Genomic DNA, 15,775 nt, shown 5'->3' on the forward strand with positions numbered 1-15,775 from the left:
CTGTCCCTTGGGATGGCTTGCTGTGGGCAAGGAGCACATGAGCCTCTCCCAACACCTGCCCATCCATCCCGGCACAGTGCTCCTCAAATCCACTGTGGAGCCTGGCAAAGCTGTCCCAGCAATGGCCGAGACCTGGCCCAGCACCAGGGCAAGGCGTGAGCCCTCCAGCACAGCAGCGACAACCACCGTGGTGCCCTCCCGCAGGGCTGTGGGCTCACGCTGGTGCCAGCATGTGCAGTGGCTTTGCTGAGCCATGGCCAAGCCCAGGGCAGTATGGCCATGTGGGTGGAGGCCACGTGGGTGGAAGACGAGTCCAGGGGACCAGCATGCCCCAGCACCTTGCCAGCCTTGCACTGGGATGACCCCAGGAGGAGCAGCTGGGGGGGGCATCAGTATGCATGTGGGATCATGTGTGTGGGGTCATGTGGTGGTATGTGGGGGTGTGGTCTGTGGGGGTCTGTGGGGGTGTGACATGTGTCTGTGTCCCCACGTGGCACGCAGGCACACATGAGACCGAACTGAGCCATGAGGCAGGAGGAGGAGTGAGGAGCAGGGAGCTGGGTGAATAGGCACATGGTGGGTTTGCATGTGTGAGGGGTGTGGGAGTGGGGGATACATGGTGTGGGGTCTGGGTGAGGTATGTATGTGGTGGCTGTGCATGGTGTGTATGTGACATATGTATGTGTGTAATGTATGTATGGACGTGTGCAGGGTGTGCATGCATGTGAGGGGTGCACAGTGCACATGCATTCAGATGGGGGCATTTGCAGGGTGCGTGTGTGTATGGGGGATGCTGATGTATGCACAGCGTGTTAGGAGGGTGCAAGTGTGGGGAGGCTTGTGCCTGAGAGACACGTGCAGGCCATGTGCACAGCACCTTGGGGGGACATGTAGAAGGGTGTGCAGGGGTTGTGCACACAGGGGGAGTGTGTGTGTATGCAGGAGTGTGCACTGCAAGGTGCATGCAATGTCAAGGCATGTGTCTGTCCACCTGTGCCACATGCATACACATGCAAGCGTCCCCAGTAGGAGCTCCCGGTGCACAGTGGTGTGCCGGTGAGCACTGCTGGCTCACTCGGCAGTGGGCTGGTGAGCTCTCGTGCGAGCAGGTGGCTGGGGAGCAGCCCTGAGCTCTTCCTGGTGCCTCTCCCCAGAGCAGTGTCTCCAAGCCGTGACACAGGGGCCAGGCTGTCTCTTTCCGGCTGTTTCCCAGCCTGTCAGGCCAGTCATGTCGGGTCTTGCCACGATTTCCCGGATGGCTGCTTGGCACCTGCCTCTTCCCCATCCGGATGGACAAGTTCCTGGAGCACCAAGCTGGGGCAACGCATCGCCCTGGCCACTGCCCTGCCTCCCCAGCTCCATGCCCTGGCTCTGGCATCCCACCCCAGTGCTGGCCAGCTCCCCGCGGTCCTGCGGCCACCCTGCCTGGGTGATGCTGGGTGGACAGTAAGGGAGCAGGGCTGCAAGCGCTGGCTGCAGGCGGGCACTGAGTCATACTGGGGCTGGGAGGTGTGGGGACAGACCTGCTGCCTCTCTGCCGGGCGGTTGGGGTGGCTGGACTGGCTGGGTGAGTCAGGCCCAGGCGGGCAGTGCCAGCGCCATTCTTTTGCCGCTGTGGCTGGAGGACATGCTGCGAGGATCGGTGCTGGTGGGGCAGGCATCTCCTGGTGCCAGAGCCTGGGGAGAGGTGTCTACCAGCACCGGGCAGAAGGGAAGGGGCTGTCGTGGGCTAGGAGCTGGGCAGGCAGAGCCAGGCTGGGATGGCTCTGGTGAGCCATGCTCTCCCTCCCACTGCACAGGATGGTACTAACCACATGGGGATGCTCAGCCTTGGGGAGAAGCCAGACCTTTGGCCAAACTCACCTTGCCTATGGAAAACCCCTTCCCTGCCTAGTGCCACCCACAGCTCCGTGTCAGGGGTGAGGACGCGGTTTTGAGCAGAGGGTGTAGCCATGGCTGCAGGCAGGAGCGTGAGAGCCACTTGCCGTGCTGAGCCCTGCCATGCCTCACTGTCCCCACAGCCTGCCTGGGGCAACTCAAGCTGTGCCACTGCCTCTACCCCAGCAGCGGGACAGCTCATGTGCCTGCTGTCCCACATCTCCTGCGCACGGGAAAGAAAGAGGCAGAGAGTGTGGTGGAAGAGACATGCTGGGTTAAGCCCCACAGAAGCCGTGGGCACCGAGCCAGCAGCCCTGCCCAGCCTCACACACTCCCAGAGCATCCTTTGTGGAGAGCTGGAGCATGGGGCTCTGGTACTGTGGCAACACCAGACCTATTTCAGTGTTCCCAACAGCCAGAGGACTGTCCTGAGGACATCCCCCTCCAGGCCATGCTAGGCTGTGCCTCCGTGCCCATGGACACAGGCTTTTGGCTGGGGCAGGGGAGGTGCAGGCCCCTGGGCACCACAACCTGCTTCATTTATTCCCACAACCAGTGATTAGCATTGCTGCTGGGGTCTTTAATTACCCACATCTCTCCCTGCCCGGAGCAGGGGCTGCCTGGGGAGTGCAGGGGCAGCAGGGTCCTGGAGGGGCAATCCGCTGGCAGGGAGCCAGAGGGAACCCAGGGCTAGAAGACCCCCTGGTACCCTTGCCAGACCGAGGGACTGCATCCCCACCAGAGAGATGGAAGGGCTCCCTTCATCCTAATCCTTTCCAGGAGCCCCTCATGTGTGGTGCCCCAGCAGCTGCTGCACAGGGTGCTGCGCACCAGGGCAGGAGGTAAGTGAAGAGGGAACTGCTGGGGCAGCCCAGGAGTTTGAGGAGGGGGGCTGGACAACCCTACTGCTGGGTCAGGGTCTTCTCCCTGAGCAAGCGAGGCCAGATCCTGCTGCAGAGGAGGGATAGAGCTCCGAGGTGCCTGGAAGCTGGGTCTATGAGCTCGGCTCTCCATCCCTAATAATGTCCCTCCCATCACTGCCATTGACATCTGGTTAATGACCCCAGTAGCTCCTGCTGGAAAGGTGCTGGGAACCTTGTTCTGCTGCAGCCATAACCCTTCCCTGCCCAGGCTCCTGCAGCTTGTCCTGCACCCTCTCACTGCCAGTACCCAGAGGGTGGGGATGCACCAGCCATAGGGACCCAGACTTCGGGGCCACTGATGAGTCTGGATACCCTGGCAGAGCTTGTGTAGTCCCATCCAGCCCCACATGTGTCCCAGGGAGTGAGTTAGGGGACAGCCATGTTGGGGAGAAGTAAAGGTCCCTGTGGTCCCTGCAGAACAGCATGGTGAGGGTGCAAGGATGGAGCTGTGCAAGGGCCAGGCTGCACCCTGAGTGGGTATTTGGGGGGCAGCTCTTCCCCCCCCACACAGTGGCAATTGCAAGGCAGGTCTAGGACCTAATGTGGTGTAAGGCAGCAAGCACATTGCCCCAGATGGGACAGCAGCAATTTACACCACTGTATGAACTTAATCCTGGGCGTAAGAGGGTGGCAGAGCCTGGCACACATGCACACACATGTGCACGGGGCTGTACATGCCTGGCACACATACACACACATATGCACAGCATGGGCTGATCCCCTGCAGCAGCATGTGGGCAGCATCTGCCACCCCTGCCCTGGCTCCAGTGCCAGTGGATCACAGCAGTATCTAGAGTAAGGGTGCTGGACACAAGGGCCCCAACAAGCCCACCATGCCTCTGTTGTTTCCCACATTGTCCTGCCAGAGCCCTTGCCCCATGAGCCCTTGCCCCATGAGTGATGCTCGCCTGGGGCCAGGACAGGTAGAGCAGGATCCCTGCCCCAGCCTGTTATTTGGGCTCTAATTGGATCCCCTGCTGTTCCCCTTCATCAGGGTTGAATGAGGGGCTGACTAATGAGGGGATTGGGATTAGCGGGGCAGGGGGCTGGCTCTGGGCACAGGGAGGCTTCCCTGGACCAGGTAATGACAGACTTTTGTCCCCTCGGCTCCTGCCCCCGACAGAGGCAGGTGAATGAAGATGCCCCAGGCAAAGCTTGGGTACCAAAGGGCTGAACTCAGCAAGTCCCAGCCTTTCCCACCCCCCCGCAGGCAGTGTCATGGTAAGAGATGCCTACCTGAGCCTGGCCAGGGACCCAGGAGTCCCAGCTCCAGCCTGGCTGCCCAGCCCCAGCATGTTGGCTGGGGGCTGTATTCCACCACTGTCACCCCCAGGCCTGGGGATCCTGATCCTGGCAGGGAAATCCATCCAGCCATCAGGTCCTGTCTTGGGACACCACATTTCTGGTGGCCAGGGTGTACCCAGGGTGGGATGGATGCCTGGACACCAGCCTCCAGCCTGCATCGGTCCTGGGCCAGAGCAGCACAGAGTGCAGAGACACATGGGGCCGATTGCCCCCCATGCTGCTCACCCATGCAGGGGCCAGCATGCGGGCACACATCAGCCAGCAGTGTTGGAGACACGTATTTAAGCCCATGGCTGCTGGGACACAGGGCCAGGGTCTGGCTCTGCATGGGCTAAGCTGGATGCTGTACCTGGGAGCAGCCAGGGCAGCGCAGGGAGAGGAGTGGGACAGGCTCCCACACTGCTGCGGGTGCTGTGAATGCTCCCAGGCCTTTGGGGGTGGAGGTGTGGGTCCCCACTTCAGCCAGGCTCACACAGCCAGCATCAGACAAGCTTCATCCCTGCTGGGGTCCTGCATCTTGTAAGGGGAGCCCAGAATGGACATGGTGTATGTGGACAGGACCCTGCAGTGGGAGCCTGGCGTACCCAGCACACCGGGCATGCGCTGTGCCTGCAGCCTGGCAAGCAGGCGGGTGGAGAAGCAGACAGATCGCGTGTGACGGGCTGGGGATAATTCACTGCTCCCAAGGAGAGAAATCCTCCGCCTGGAAAGGAATCTGCCCCCCTCCGCCCTCAGCCCAGGAGACTGCAGGGCCTGGAGGGGCAGGGAGTGGTGTGCAGGTGGGCTGCTGCGCCATGAGCCTGCGCAGGCAGGGCAGGCAGCACTCCTCACCAGGACAGGGCACCTGCGGTGCTGCCGTACCTGCCCAGCACCCCTCTGCCCCCCAGACACATCGGTGGGATGCGGGGAAGGAAGTCAGGGTCGATGCTGCTTACCCACCCTGCAGATGCAGATCCACACCCGCCACCTCCCTGTGAGCTGTTCTTCCTGATCCCAACGGCTACCAGCCACCAACAGCCCAGCAGCTCCCGTCCCTGCATGTGGGTGGGAGGGTGATCCTGGTGGGGTCAGAAAGATGCTCCAGCAAGGTGCAGTATGTGCACAGCTGTGGGAAAAGGCTGTGCCAAGCAGTGCTGAGAGGGCTGGGAGCCAGAGCAGCTGGAAGGCTTATGGGGAGAGTATAGCCTGCGTGCCCCAGCCCATCATCGCTGCATTAGGGAAACCGGCTGCATGGCAGGCCCTGGCATGAAGCAGCGTCTTTGCTGAACACCTCTCTTGTCTTAGCATCTCCCAAGGGATGCAGCATGTTCCCCTGTGGGTGTCCTGGGTTTGGGGCTGCTGAGTGTGCACACCGACACATGTGTTTGCATACACATATGTGTGAGCACAAGCATATTGGTTGTACATGTGACACATCTTCAGTCGGGGCTAATTAGGTAGTGAGCTAATCAGCAAATGACTCTCCTCCATTGGCTTTCTGGGGACAGCAAAGGAGACAAGTGAGGATCACTGGGGACACGGGTCATCCCCCAGCATCCCTCCCAGCTACTCCTGAGCCACAAGCAGCCTCTCACCAGGGTCTGGGGGTAGATGTCTCCTGGAAGAGGGCTTTCCCCACCTCCAGCCAGGTACCCTCATCCCTGTTCTCCCTGTCCCCAGCTCCCTGCCTTTCTGGGAAACAGACTGACATGATGAGGATGACGTGCTGGCAAGGATGCTGGAGCAGGCTGCTGGGCTAGGGGAGGTTGAGGATTGAGTCCAGCCCCACGTGGCTTGGTGGCCTTGGCTCCTCAGGCTGGATGGTCACCCCAAGGGGCACAGGGACACCCTGCTGATCCGAGGGCACACGTGGCCATGCCAGGCCCCTGCCTGCAGCCAGCAGGACTGAGGTGGCATGTGTGGTCCTCTCCCCAGCACAGCCACCCTCCCCTGCCAGTCCCCATGTCGCCGTGCCATCCTGCCCCACACAAACATTCCCTCACTCCCGGCCACAGCAAATATTGTTACAGGGCAAACAGTGAATCAGCCCCCTTTGTTCAAGTGCTGCTGGCAGCCCCGGCTTGTTCGACTGCTGTTTAATGACCCTCCAGTTGTGTACCCTGGAGGTACTCATTAACCCCAGGCTGCAGATGGTGAGGAGGACGGATCTGAGCCAGCTAGGAACAGTTTGCCAGTGCTGGGAACCAGCTCTGGCAAATTCTGGTGACCTTTTACCAGGTGCTGACGTGCCAGAGGTTTCCCTTCACACCTCTGCAAGGTGCGGCCAACGCACTATCAGCCCAGCATGTCTACAGGGCCATGGCCACCCCACAGCACTGCACAGCACAGCACAGTGGGGCTTTGTTTGGGTCAGCATCCCTTTCAGACCATCCTCCTCCAGCTCAGCCCATGCTCCTGGCACAGCTATAGGTCACAGAGGAGCTGCTGGCTCTTGCAGGGGGATGATTGAGCTCCTATGTGTGGCAGAAGGGTTTCAGAGACCTCATGATGGGAGCTGTGTGGTGGAAGGCTGTGCAGCATGGCTTGGGTGGGTCTGTTAGGACCGGGTGGAAGTGAGCAGCAGGACACCCTGAGAGGTGCAGGATGCAGGACAGGGTCTGGAAATGGGCAGTCCAGGGAGGACTGAGAGGAAATGCCAAAAGCCTGGCACAGAGCAGGGACGTGGGGGCAGGTGGAGGCACAGAGCTGCTGCTCTGGCCTTGATGCCATCCCATGGGCTGCAGGGAGGCTGCACATCCTACAGAAAGCCCTCGTTCCCAGGGGGCATGTGCAGAGCCCCAGAGCTCCCCGATGGCAGGGCTGAGAGGGTGCAAACACAACCTGACATGGACAAGCTGGTGCAGCATGGGGTGGCTTCACAGCAGCAGTGCCGGGACACTCGTGGTGAGCAGGCAAGAGCCAGGCTGGGGCAGCCCATGGGTCCTGGGCCCACAGGAACCTCCTGCCAGTGCCATGGGGCTGCTCCTGCCTGGTTCTCACCTCCCATTCACTTGGCCCTGGCTCCACCTCAGCACCTCCAGCTCCACCGCACATTGTAGTCTGGCTCCTCCCCTTATTGTGGTCCTGGCCCCACCTCTCATTGTGGCTCTGGCCCTGCCTCATGGTGGCCTCATGGTGGCATGTCCCCAGGGACCGTGCCAGCAACACCCCGGGGGATGCCCCATGCACCAGCTCTGAGGCTGTGCCGGTGGTGCCTCATGGTCCCCAGCACCAGGCGGGTGGTGGCCCACACAGTGGGTGCCAGGATGGCCACCCCACTTCTCAGTGCCCCCATGCAAACCTGTTCCCCGTGGGCAAACAGGGCTGGTGGCAGGTGACAGCACAGGGCCTGGGGCCATCCTTACTCCTGCCAGCAAGTCAGCCTCTCTGGAGGAGCAACAGTGGCTGCTGGATCTTTTCCCCTGAGGGCCCGGTGGGATGGAGCAGGGCCACGGCAGAGGGCAGGACCCTGTGCCCATGTCCCCATAGGGCAGTGCAGGACCTGGCTGTGCAGCCAGCAGAGGGGACAGCCCGGGGAGGACCACAGACACTGCATGGGGTGCCTGGCATGCTGGAACAGGGTTACCAGGAAGGCCCCGATAAACATCTAGCCTCTCTGTTTATTTATGACCGAGGATATTTATACCACAAAGTCCTTTAAATTTAGCTGGGGACACACCCAGGCACCATTCAGTGCTGACGGCCGTGGGGGAGCTCCCAGCACAGCCTCAGCCGGCGCAGGCAGTGCGTACATCAGCAGCACCAGATGTGCCCCACGACCAGCACCCCCAGTACTGACACCCACCGTGGGGTGCAAGGCACAGAGGCACAGCCATGGGGACAGCAGCACTTCTCATGGGAGCAGGATGAAGCTGGCACCCAGAGGGCCAGGGTTCCAAGGGATGACGACATGGGCTCTGTGCCTATGCAGTGAGGACACCAGTGCCACCAGGACACCAATGTGTGTCTCCCCTGACCCAAAACCACCCCGGGCCAAGCTGGCACGTTCCCATCCCAGGTGCCCAGTGCCATGCGGGGCTGCTTGTGGGGTCAGGAACAACCTTGGGGCTACGTCCCCAAAATGACAGCTCGGAGCTGAGCCGCGGCTAGGCTTGGAGCAGCTCCGGGGCTCTTGGGGGACGCCGCACCACCGCGGCTCCGCAGGCTTTGGCCCCTGTCCCCCAGTCCTCTCCAGCCGCTGGTGCCGGAGCATCCCTGCCCCGCCGCCGCGGTGTCTGCCTCCCTCTGCCGGCAGCGGGGCACCCCTGCTCCCCGCTCCCGCTCCTGGGGCTGCGGGACCGCCACTGTCCCCTGCCAGCCATCCTCCCCTCCGCCCAGCTCTGGGTGAAATGCGGCATTTGGTTCCCATACGGTTTCCGACTGCTCGTCGCTCGTCGCTACAGCATCACCTGCGGAGCTGGAGCTGCGGAGCTTAACCAGCAGCGGGCTGGCGTTGCCCCTGCCCCGCCGCGGAGCGCAGAGCAGCCTCCAGGCACCCGCAGGCCTGGCTGCCCCATGTCCCGTGCGGATCCCCTACGAGCTGCTGCAGGCGCTCACCTGAGCGCTCCTCGGCACTTGCAGCCCTGCGTTGTGCGGACGTGCCGCCCTGCTCATCCTACCGGACTGCTTGCTGGTCTGCCCAGTATGTTTATCAAATTAATTCCTTGTCTCAGAGAGGACCCAATAGGTTTGGACAGGCAAGTTCAAGTTTCCACAAGGCAAAAGCTATGTGCATTAGGATCCATACTCTTTATTAATTAGATCCCATCTCAGTTTCCACTCTTTCTTCAGGACAGACGTGATGCCCACAAGCTTGTGATTGTTGTTGACAGCTAAGACAGCCCGATGTCCTCCCTTAAATATGCTGTGCTTCATCCTACCCTGACACTGAGCCTTGCACCTCCAGTTTGCCCTAAAATCCCTGCATCCTGGACTAAAAAAATCCTAAGTGACTGTTACCTCTGAGCAGTGGGAGCTCAGAGCAGGCCAGCCTGAATGGGGTCTGCATGCCCATCACCCCAGCATCCCACCCCACCCCATAGGACCATGCATCTAGCCTGGACCATTTCTACCAGCCTTTTTGAGCTGTACCCTGCTTCCCTTGCTGCTGCCAAGTCACATTAAGAGCTGTAAAGCCGCATGGCAGGGCTGCCTGGGGTGCGTGTCCTGGGGACAGCAGCCCTGCGTGGCAGAACCTGGCCATGCCTAGAGGCTGCCTGTCCCTGTCCCCAGTCATTCTGGAGCTTATTTTCAGACTCGGGGACAGTCTCAGCAGCACAGGGCAGGGATATCTGGATTTTATCTGCTGTGAGTGGCTCCGAAGGGAGCCACCTCCCGGTTTTACATGTGGACCTCCTGCAAGCTCTCCCCAGGGACAGGAGCCGTTTTTGAGAACGATGGGTCCCCGGCTACAGGGGAGCACCGGCACACACGAGGCGTGGGGCACCCCAGGAGGAGACTGCCTTTGTCCCTGCCAGCAGCGGGGGCGAAGGGGACCCAGGCCAGGCTATCCCCACTGCCCGCCGGGGACAGCATCCCTGAGGTGCTGCAGGCGCGGGCAGGATCCGGCCCCCGGTGCTTTGCCGGCGGCTGCAGTGAGCGGCGGCTGTCCGCAGAGGGAGCCCGGCCCCTTCCCAGCCCTCGGACACCCCGGCACCGGCCCTCCTCCTCCACCTCCTCCTCCTCCACCTCCTCCTCCTCCACCTCCTCCTCCTCCTCCTCCTCCTCCTTCTCCTCCTCCTCTGTCCTGCTTGGGCCGGCAGCCCCCCTCGGGACCCCGGTCCCCCTTGCCTGGGAGAGGAGAGTGTGGGTGCTCAGCACCCGCCAGGTCCCCGGGCATCCCCTGCTCAGAGGGAGGCGAGCTTGGGGTCAGGCCGACAGAGGGGTGACCTCCCCCCTCTGTGGGCACGGTTGGATTCTGCCTGAGGTCTGTCCATGTGGTCCCCCTGCCTCCATCCCTCTGGACCTGTGCTGGGGAGACACCCCCAGCTGCTTAGGGGGTCCCTCCAGGCAGCAGCTGTAACACCCATTCATCTCCAGCAGCACCAGGATTTTCACCCATCTTGGGGTCCGGGGACTTCAACCACGGATCCCTCCAGCTGCCCTCTTCACTCGGGGACCCCCTCCTCCAAGCGCAGCTCGTGTTCATTTTGCACCAGGAGGTTTGTCACGATGCCAGTAAAAAAGGCGCTCACATACTTTCAGTGTCATTTAAAATGCTGTTCATTAGAGCTCACACCACAGAAAGGCTACTACAGAGAGCCTTAGATCCCTTCAGATGCAGGAGCCCTGAGCTGCGCAGCATCCAGCAGACCTCCAATGCACGCACAGCGCGCCGTGCAGATCCCATCCGTGGAAAGGGTTATTCCATTTTAGTCATTTGAGCTATTATAGGATTTTCTTAGAAGAAAACAGCCCTGTTCATGATTTCAACTGCCAAAAAAGATGCTCACGTGAGAACTTCTTGGTGCTGTTTTAAAGACACAGCTATGCACACGGCAGGTACCTGTTTGTTACCTGGCTGAGCTCAGCCTGCAGCCAAGGGATGCCCGTGGTGCAGGTCTGGGCCTGCTCAGGCTTGCTGTTACATGGGCCACTGACTCCTCAACATACCATGGTCTCCTGGCCAGGACCACAGCAGCACGCCGGCTGCAGCAGGGTGACAGCTGCAGGGGGCTGTGCTATCTCCCAGGGCCCCCAGCCTCACTCTGTCACTGTGTGTCCCCACCACGGTCCAGCCCCGGTGACATTTGGCTGAGTTCCCTGCAGGGAATTTCAGCAGAGGTCAGAGGTACAATGTGGTGAAGGATGAGTGAGGGGACACTTCTGCATGGATGGTTACATCATGTGCATGCCCTGAGGGGAACCGAAACCCCTGTGTCACGCAGGATGGAGCACTGCTGGGTGAACTGGGTGGGCAGCGCTTTGTCCTCCTTACTGCCCTCGAGGATGCAGAGGAGATGGCCTCAGGGACTGTCCCCAGGGACCTGCATCGGCAAATGTCTTATGTGGGCAAGTGCCAGCTGCTGCTTTGCCAGGCTGGTGCAGCCGTTGTCCCTTGTCCCTCACCCCCAGGCACTCTCTGTGGGAGTGCCACAACCCAACACCCCAGGGACACTGCCCAGCCCAGCCTCAGCAGCCGGGAGTGATTTACACCTGGCTGCCTGCCTGCCCACTGCTCCCCTGGGACACTGCACCGGCCCGGGCAGGGCAGCAGGACCCCCCCATCTTGTACCAAGTGCCCGAGAGCCGGCTGGGCAGGCTGGGAAGGGGGACCCGGTGGCAGAGACAAGAGGCTGGTCCTTGTGTCTGGCTGGCTTGTGGCAGGGATGGGAGGAGGACAGGGGTGCACCCTGTGGCGTGTGGCTGGCTGCCAAGTTGCAACAGGAGCTGGGAGCAGCTCTGCGAGCCCTGCCCAGCCTCTGGGCACCAGCTATCCCAGTCCAGGGGGCACAACTGGGTTTGCAGAGCCCCAGGGCTGTGGCCACACACCCCCAGGGCAGAGCACCCATGGGTACACCAGGGAAGGGCAGTGCTCGGGGGAGACTGACCCTGGGGCAATGCTTGTCCTGGCCCAGGGTGCTCAGCAGCCAGCAGCCCGTGGGCGGTGGGCTGAGTGCTGCAAGCAGGGATGGCAGCCGCCTCCAGCTGCTCCAGGTCCGTGGAGCGCTGTCATGGGATAGCTCCCAGCGGCCAGGCAGCGGGGAGAGCTGGGACAGCTATTTTGGGCAGCCCAAGGCACCCCAGCTGTCATGGTCACAGAGCCTGAGCTGGGGCAGGGGCCCAGATGCTGCCATGAGCAGCATTAGGGGAGGTACACATGCTTCCCATGAGGTCCCCACCACCCTGCTGCCCCCTGCACCCAGAGGAGAGCCACATCCCAGGGATGAGGCAGCCCAGTACAGAGCTGACATGGGTGATGCTGAACCCATCCAGATAGCTCTGCGCCACCCAGCCAGAGGCAACAGGTCAGGGAGAGCCCTGGGACCTGCAGCCAAAATATGAGTGCCCAACAATGGAGCCCTTGTCTGTGCCCAGGGCTGTCCTACCAGCCACACGTGTCCACAGCGTGAAACACAAGCCCTGCACTGTGAGCTGGGTGCCATGTGTACCACTGAGGTGGGCTGCAGGGGGGATAGCATGAGGCAGTGGCAGGGCCCAGCTTCATCCCCCATGGTTGCTGGCCCCAGGACACTGTGGGTTTGCCCATCCATCTCACTGCCCATCTGAACCAGAGCTTCCCCTAGGCTGGCTGCGTCTTCTGTGAGGGACTTTTCCCAGGTCACTAGCAGGCACAGGAGTGGAAAGTCCCCAGGAGCTGTGGCTGCTGGGGGCACAGCTCCCTGTGGCCAAGAGCAACGATGCCTGCGGCATCTCCTCCCATCCGCGACACCACTCGCCTGCCCTGGCACTGCTCCAGGCCAGGCTGTGGCACTCAGCCGAAGCCTGGAGCTGGAGCGGGTGTGAGCTGCTGGCGAAGCCCAGGGCAGGGGCATGGCAGAGCCTGGGGCAGGAGCTGAGCCCAGGACTGGTGAGGGGCAGCCCTTGGCACAGCAGGGACAAGGGTCCCAGGTTGAAGAGGGCTGCCAGAACTGGAGTACGGCACTGCCCCCACAGAGCTGCAAACCCAGGTCTTTGCTGGGGAGAGAGACAGCTCTCATGAGGTGGCTTCAAATTGCTGGCAAATCAGGGACAATTTTGGGGGCTTTCCAAGAGCTCTGATACCATCACAGGAGCCATGAGGCGGGACCTTGTCATAGACCAGTTCCTCTCTGACATGCTGTGTAGGACAGGGAGGACATGCTGGGAAGAAAAGAAAGATGGGAAAGCTGGAAGGGCAAAACATGAGCTGGTGGCTCTTCCTTGGAGCTTCCCCTGCCCTTCTTGCGGGGTCCTTTCCTGATAATGTAGAAGCGGCTGTGACCTAGACAGCCACCCTGTGTGGGGACTTCTACCCCAGTCCCCTCCCATCATCTGAACCAGGATGAGGATCAGCCCAGGGTGCATGGTCCCCAGGCTCTGCAGCTCCCCAGGCTGCCTGGGCCCCTTCAGGGCTGGTCTGCAGCCTGGGGAGCCAGAGCCAGGAGATGCTTCCAAGAAGCTGGTTTAAAAGAAAACTGATTGATTTTGGTGACTTCCCTTCATGCCAAAGCTGAACTTTGCTCTCCCCCTGCTTCCCACCTTGGGACACACACAAGCACTGGGAATGTGATCCAGGGCAGGGAGCGCAGGGGGCCCCCAGCTCTGCACATAGCATCCCACCACAGGGAGACCCTGGGGCCAGATCCAGACCCAGTGGTGCTGGGGCTTACAGTGCTCAGGAAGCACTTGGGATAAAACTCCACGGTCCCTCCAGGGAGATGTACAGCCAGCCCCCATGCTGGGCACACAGGGGGGGACAGCATTAAATCCTGCTGCATTTGGTGCATGTCCAAACTCAAGGACAAGCTCTGGACCATGCCAGGGCTCTGAGCACTGGGGGGTCACCACAACTCTGTGCCATAGGCCTAGCACAGGGGAGATCTCTGGAGATCTCTGGCATTTTGGCCAGCCCAGCCCTCTCTCAGGTGCTGGGAGCTGGCATTTCCTCTCCACCCTTCACCCCTCTGGATCCCTGCCTGTGTCTGCCCGCAGTTTCCCAGGCAACAACACCCATGGAGATGGAAGAGGAGAGGAGAGGTAGAGGGGAGGGGAGGGACCATGCTGCTGAGGTGGCAATGCCACCTGCACACCAACGCATGTGCCCCACAGAGATGCTACAGCTGCAGTGAGGTCATCGCACCTGCCCACAGCAGAGGAAGCCACCAGCCCCACAGATCTGAACGGCACTGGGGAATGGGTGCTGTGGTATCACTCCCACCACCTTGCGATGTCCTGGGAGACACTGTGACACCTGGCAGCCAGTGAGGAGGGAAGGAGACAGGTGCCCCAAAATGGGGAATGGTGGGATGATTGCTGTCAGGTGGGTGAAGGGAGCATGAGCGTAGGCTGGAGGCTCACACCCATACCGCACCCCTTTGGTACTGCAGCCTCTCACCCCATGCACTGTGTTTGGCCTCTGCCTTTGCTGTGGCTCTGGGCACCATGAGACCCCAGGGAAGCCCTGACTGGTGCAGCAGGGCCATGGCGAAAGCCATGGGTGCATAAAGCTCCCAGGCTCGTGGGGAGGAGGTGTTTGCACCCAGGTACAAGGTGCTGCAAGGCCATCACAGCATCTTGGAGGCTGCAGAGGGGCAGGAGCAGCCTCTCGCTGACTTTCTGGGGGGTGCAGGGTCCCTCCTTCTGTTTCCCCAAGTCAAGACACAGGAGAGTGCACAGAGGAAATGCACAGAAGGGGAGTGAGACCCTGAGAAGGGGGCTGAAAGCATGAATTTCATTCATGGAAATCTATCCCTTGAGGGTCAATTCTACGACTCCACAGCTGGCAGCTCCTTTCCAAAGCCCAGAGCCTGGGGCAGGGGTACAGGTTGCAGCTGGATTCTGGCTCTGATACAGGATGCTGGGTGTGGGATGCTGGGTGCCAGATTTAGGCTGTGGGGTGGGGTGTGAGGCCAAGTGCAGCCGGGAACGACGGTGCTAGTGAGCAACCTGGCTCCCAGTGCTGAGCTGCCATGCATGGGTGCTGGGACGGTGTGGGAGGACGTAAGCACCCGCTAGTTTCACTGCTGCCTTCCCCTTCCTGCTGCGGGTGCCCGAAACGAAAGCAGAGTCAGCGCGTGAGCATGCTGACACCACCTTCCATCCTGCAGCCCTGTACCCTGGTGACTCTGTGGCGGTGGGGCCTGCAGTAGCTGACCCTGGGGCACCCACTCCATCGCTGCCCCAACCTCCATTCGGTCCTCTGCTGAGGGTTTCCTTAACCAGGTAGCAACCAGCAGGGACAACAGGATCTGTGAAGAGACAGGTAAAGGATGCTCCCCAAGTCGGCTGGAGCACCGCGGGGTCAGCCCTGGGATGGGGTGGAGGGCTGTGGAGGCAGAAAAAAACAGAGAGCACCCAGTGGGATGTGGGAAGGGCTGTGCTGTTGGTGCACTTAGGGCGCTGGGCTGTGTGGTGCAAGGCCCCCACTGCACCCCTGCCATGTTTCCCACAGCCAGCCTGAGGCCCGGGTGTGCAGCGCACCCTGGGAGCTGGGAGGGATCCAGGGGGCAGCGAGCAGGGCAGGGTGCCGGGGTGCAGGCAACTGTCCCGGCATGTGGGAAGCCCAGCAGGCAGAGGATGGGAGGGAAGGCAGGCCTCGGCGAGGGGCCAGGCCAGGGGCGGCCCCCGTTGCACCCGTCATGCATTACTGGAAACATCTGGCCAGGGCTGTGGGGGTGTGTGCTGGCTGCACATGCATGTGCACACATGCACGTGAGTTCAGGAGTGCGCACATGCACATATGTATTTATGGGCATGTATATATCAGTATGTGCATCCATGTACATGTACAGTCATGTTCACATGTGCATGTGTACCCATACATGTCCACACACACATGCACAGGCATTGAGGTTTGCATATGCAAGTAGATGCCCATACACACGTGTATGCCTATAGACACTGACACGTACCTTTCCATGTGTACACACATGTACACACACCCCTAAATACATAGGTATACATGTACAGACTTGCATGTATACACATGTGTATACACGTGGCAGCAATCACACTTGCTGCAGCATGCACATGCATGGACTCACACATGT

This window comes from Falco rusticolus, chromosome 11 (assembly GCF_015220075.1).
Source record: "Falco rusticolus isolate bFalRus1 chromosome 11, bFalRus1.pri, whole genome shotgun sequence".
In the NCBI taxonomy this organism is placed as follows: Eukaryota; Metazoa; Chordata; class Aves; order Falconiformes; family Falconidae; genus Falco; species Falco rusticolus.